This window comes from Chrysochloris asiatica, unplaced genomic scaffold, assembly GCF_000296735.1.
Source record: "Chrysochloris asiatica unplaced genomic scaffold, ChrAsi1.0 scaffold00116, whole genome shotgun sequence".
NCBI lineage: Eukaryota > Metazoa > Chordata > Mammalia > Afrosoricida > Chrysochloridae > Chrysochloris > Chrysochloris asiatica.
Window position 1 is genome coordinate 3,643,690 of NW_006408634.1, and position 6,206 is coordinate 3,649,895.

Below are 6,206 nucleotides of genomic sequence, written 5' to 3' on the forward strand. Positions count from 1 at the left end.
CTTAACGTGAATATGGTTAAGACTTTTACCCAAAGATCAAAAGTTGTTGGACATCAAGACAGTTTATAGTGGAGAGAAACCATACCAGTGTAACCTTTAATGGGGTCCAGTTCTCACTGTTGGTGTTTGATGCTAAGGGCCATCAAGTCGGTTCCAACCCATAGCGACCCTGTATAGGGTTTCCGAGGAGCTACTGGTAATTTTGAACAGCCGACCTTATGTTTCAAACCGACCTTGTAGTCAAGTGCTTATCCTTCAACACCACCCCAGGACTTACTAAATACCAAGATGTTCACTCTGGAGTGAACTCATCAATGCAATCTGTATGATCATTGGTTATTGAAATTCACGGCTTCTGAGTCTGAGAATTTCATTCTAGACAGAAACTTGAATCCATGTTCTGTATTTTGTATGCTTTTATCAAGCATTCACATATTTGAAGCATACTGGAAAGAAACTATAAATGTAAACAGTGTATTAAATCATGTTTATAATCTCAATTTATTACATATCAGAATTCCAAGGAGAAATAAGTTGAATTTACAGATAAACCCGCCTCAGCTGTTGATTCTACAGTATAAAACTTGACATCTCCTCGATCTATGAAATGTTACGTGTCAGAGGAGCAACGATTTATAGAAAGATTCTTTTCAATAAAAATATTTTTGTTCATTTATTTACCATTTCTTGAAAAGGCTACATGACGCTTTACTGATTTTTTCCTTAGGTTTTATATTTTGACATTGTCCTTTCATTGCTGGCCTTCTGCATGGTTTCTGGGAAGCGGCTGAGGGAGGAGAAGGGTCACCTTCCTTTGGGATGAGTCATTCATACCCATAGTACCTGAAAGAACAAAAAACAAACCTATTGCTGCAGGTTTTCTTCCTACTCACAATGACCCAGTAGGACCAAGTGGGATAACCCTATAATAAGGTGTCTACGGCAGTCATCTTTACAGAAACCCAGTGCTATGTTTGTTTCCTGCAGAGAGGCAGCTCCTGCTAACTGTTTCCTGCAGTTAGCAGCTGAGTCCTCTGACCACTGTGTCTCAGGGGCTCCTTAATATTAACATGTTACATGCCATTGTGTTGACGCTGACTCATGTACGCAGAGTAGAACTGCTCTTTGGGGGGTTTTGTGTTTTGTTTTACTTTTTGTGAATTGAGTGGAGGTCTACAGAACAGATCGTCAGTTTTACATTCAACAAACCCTACAGTGTTTCATCTCAATGATTGCAATGCTCTTCCTGCAACAAGTTATCCCGCTTCCTCCTTGTGGCTCCTAATTTCCGTTCCACCCACCTTCCTCTCCCTTTTCACCTTTGTCCTTAGGTACATGTTGCCCCTTTGATTTTGAATGATTGACCATCCCATTATTCATAGTGAGCATACCTTACTAGTGTGGTTCCCCCTATATATATATAACTATCTATTATGACTTGAGCTCTGGTAGCGTAGTGGTTATGAATCAGGCTGCTAATCTCAAGGTCAGCAGTTTGAAACTACCAGCCGTTCTGTGGGGAGAAAGGTGAGACTTTCTGCTCCTGTAAAGATGTACAGCCTCGGAAACCCTGTACAGGGTCTCTGTGAGTCCAAACCGACTCGACAGCACTTAACAACAACAACAATTATGACTTGGCTGAAAGTTGGACCATGAGAGTGAGTTCCCTCCCAGACGTGCAGGGTGGTCATGGGCCATAATCTCAGGTTTCTCCAGTCTATTTCTGTCCAGTAAGATGAGTCTTTTCTGTTTTTAAGTTTTGTCCCACGCTTTCTGCCACTCTATCTGTGACCATCTAATGAGATCCCCTATAGAGCAGTTGGTAGTGGTGTCTGGGCATCATCTAGTTCTGGTCGTTGTAGACCAATGTTCACATGTTCCATTAGTCTGTTGGACTAACTGATTCCAAGTACCAATCTCAACACTTGGAAAGACCATTAGCTGCACCTTAGATGGCTGTTCATGAGCTTTTAAGATCTCAGCCAGTACTCACCTAAGTAGCACGTGGAACTTGCCTTTGTGGACTCTCATGCTTGTTGACCATGGCGTGCAGATACTGAACCTGAGCCCCCAGACTCAACTGCTTTGTTAAGTGCCGTTGAGTTGGTTCTGAGTCACAGTGACCCTATACAGGGTTTCCAAAGAGCAGTTGATGAGTTTGAACCACTGACCCAAATCTTCAACATTTTTCCTGCTGTATGCTGCACCACATTCACAGTTGTGTTTGCAGGAAAGGCAAATACTCATGAACCAATAGCCTCTTTGAAATTATTATATATCTGTGAGATATATAAATATACATACATATGTTCACTGTCAAGACAGTGCTGACTCATAGCAACCCTCTATAGGGTTTTGTAGAAGTGGCCGGTGAATTTGAACTGCTGACCTTACAATTCAAACCGACCTTGTGGTCTTACCCTACAGCATCACACCAGAACATTTGCATATATATTCCACTCTTCCTCCCATGCCCATTCAGCATGTGTCTGTCCATGCAGATCCATAGACTCATTCTAGTCTGACCAGGCCAGAAAAGGGCACAGTGTGGTATCAGCCAACCTGTTGTGTAGTATAAACATGACTCTATAAATGAAACTTACCAAATGACGTCCCAATGAAGCCTCTGACCATGGACTTCCTGGTTGACGAGAGACATTAATAAAAGTAGAAGGGTAGCCCAACCTTTTTGGGATAGTAAGGGTTCCATTTTCAGAACTGACCCAGACGATGCCCTTTATGTCTCTCCGTTAGTATCCGTTCTGCTAGGATAAAATTGTAACCCTGTGCTGTATGTAGTCATTTCCGTGAGTTCTGAGTCATCCTAATGCATTCTCAAACCCAACAGAGCAGTGGAAACCAGCAGGTCAGAAATGAAGGGAACATTTTATATGAAAAGATTTAATTTATCAGAAAACAAAACTGTGAGAATTCTATGTTGGTGTTACATATGATTTATTACTTTAACATAAAAGTACTTAAAATATTCACTTTCTTTGTATGTTCAATTAACACGTAGACCCATATTAGCTAATTTGTCTTTTATACTATCATCTTTGATGTAACTCCTTAATAGGATATTGCTTCTTATATTTTCCCAATTTATTCAATATACTATTAGGTACTAAGTGCTTAAACCCCCAGGTTTTGTCTAAAGTAGGTGAAGAAAAAAATTTTCATTCAAAATGAAAAAAAAAAAGAAAAGAAGGGAGCTAAGAATACCTTAGAAGATTATGACCACCAGGACAAAAAGCTGGGATCCTGAGAAAGTAGAGGGAACCTGGAAATTTGTATTCACAGTGTTAGAAGTGAGGGTGTTCTGGGCAGTACTCCCAATCATATTGAGCTTTGTGCTGATCGGAAGGGCTGTATGTACCCTTTCATTCATGAGGTAAGGCCTACCTGCATGTAGTTAAGGTCACAAGTGCATTTGCAGCTTGTGTCAGGATGAAGGTGACAGAAAAAGTGGATTTTTATTTTTGTAGACATATATTGACATGTTAAGTGCCATCAAGTTGGTTCCGACCCATAGCAACCCTATATAGGGTTTCCAAGGAGCAGCTGGTAAGTTTGAGCCGCCAACCTTTAGGTCAAGTGCTTATCTTACTGCGCCCCACCAGGACTCCATATATTGACATGTTAAGTGCCATCAAGTCAGTGCTAACCTATAGTGATTCAGTATAGTGTTTCCGAGAAGCAGTTGGTGAGCTTGAACCACCGACCTTGCAGTTCAAACCAATTTTACAGTCCAGCACATTAACCAGGTATGTAGTGTCTTAGTTATCCAAGTCTGGTGTAACAGAAAAACCGTAAATAGGTGGTTTTAACACATTCTCAGTTGTTGAATTGTTCCAACTCATAGTGACCCTGTATAGGGATTCTGAGGAGCATCTGGTGAGCTTGAACTGCCAACCTTGTGGTACAAATCAACCGTACAGTCCAGTGCTTCACCCACAGTACCACACCATGACTCCATTCTCGCTTTGTTGTGCAGTGCCGTTGAGTCGATTCCGACCCATAGCGATCCTGTATAGGGTTTCCAAGGAGCTTGAACTACTGACCTCGCAGTTCAAACAATTTTGCAGTCTGACACATTACCCAAATTCAAAGTGCTGGTTCTAATTATATATGGAGACCTCAAGTATTGGTCATAGTTTTTAAATTATGAGAGGAGGTTTAAAGGAAGAGATTTTTTTTTTTAATAGTACAGGGGTAGGGGACATCCAGTCCAGGCTCAGTTTAAGGCCACAAAATCATTTGGTCTGGGCCTTCCAAGGCAACCACAGGTGGGACTCAAAATTCAATAAATCTAGGAGCTTCTTTCATAGCAACATAAATTTATCTCTTGTGATGTCATAAATATCCAAATGGCCCTTGGCAGAAATAAGACTCCCCACCCCTGAAATGCAGACATTTCATAATTATCCAGACATTTAAAAAACAACAACAAAATAAAACTTGTGTTTCCAACAAAGATTTACACAGCAGTTAGGTTCCTATTCAGTTTCTAGACAAATTGTTCAGTGACACTGGTTACATTCTTTACAATATGTAAACTTAATATTTCTGTTCTACTTGTTCCGTTTCCATTTATCTAGTATCCCTTACCTTTTTAATTGTGAATTGAGTGAAGGTTTGTAGATACGATCATCAGCTTACATTCAACAAATCCTACATTGTGTTTCTTCTCAGTTATTAGTCTCCTCCCTGTAATAGTTATGCCACTTCCTCCTTGTGAGTCCTCATTTACAGCTTTTACTCCACAAATGAACAAAGTAAAACTATTTGATGCACACACACATACAAAACTATATATATGTGTGTGTAAACGTCCAGAGGGCACATTCTGCAAGCCAGCCTCGTGGCTGCAGCCACACAGCCCAAAGTTGCTCTGTCTCTCCCTGTCACCTTCTCTGCTGTCACCACCTTTTAAAGATAGCTCACGCTCCACTCATGCTCTTCCTTCTTAATGGTCCCAGGATCCTCTATTCCTGAAATGAAAGATGAACGCCTCCCCTACAGTTACCATTTAACAATTACAGTTAATCCTGCTAACAATTACAGTTGAGTCATAAAATCCTATTGGCATCATCCCCCATCCGCTTTCACTGGATCCATCTGGAAAACAGAAAAACTATTCAGTGGGACTTCTAACTTACCCCCCTCATTCTGAAACTCAGAATGAAAGCTTGTAAGGCAGCCACTTGATGCCTTTATAGCCCCCCTTTTGACACCTAATGTCCAAATTGTCCTTCCCTATCAACACAATACACTGAGGAGACAAGCGTGTTTCTTGATAGGAAGAATCTTCCATTCTGGTTGGAATTTTGAACATCCATAAGCAAAAGTCCAGTTCATCAGATTGTTACAAACTTACACTTGCTCACAGTATTAAATATGTTTATCTTAATATGATAAGCTCAGCCCTAGACATCCGGGCTAGGTCAGGTGGGTACCAATTGCAAATGTGGGAGTTCATGCACACTTCTGTGCACTTCAGACCAGCTGATCCCATCACTTAGTTTTCCTGAAAGAACCAAGTAGAAATCCTAGAAATTAAAATTGTTTAAAAATTTTTTGAATAAAAGTCAAGATTTTAAAAAATAAGTAAACTGGATATTGAAGAGATTATACAAACAGGAGTTGGGGGAAACGCAATGGGAAATATTAAAAATATTAAGGGAAATAAAAATGAATAGCATGTGTCTCTTCTGTAGAAAATAATAGAGCAAACAAGGAAAAGCAATATTCATGGATAATCACTAAAATTATTCCAGAATTAATGAAGGACAGAGTGGAGGATTCTAGAGGCTTCCAAACAGGATTTTAAAAAAAAAAATTTTATTCCTAGGCATAATAGCCACTACCTGTCTGTCAGTTTGTCGTGCTGTGGTGACTTGCATGTTGTTCTTACATGTTGTTGTGGTTCTGGAAGCTATGCCAGCAGGGTCACCATGGTGGACAGGCTTCAGCTGAGCTTCCAGACAAGACAGACTAGGAAGGAGAGACAGACTACTTCCAAATGATTCGTCACTGACAACCTTATGAATAGCAGTTAAATATTGTCAACACCAGAATAATACTGAAACATGATGAAGAGCATCAGACTATTGTCAGATACCGTGTTCTCCACCTCTTTCCTTTCTGTCTCTCTTTCTTATATCTTCTTTTGTTTCTCATTTTCCTACTTTTTTCCTTCCTTTTGA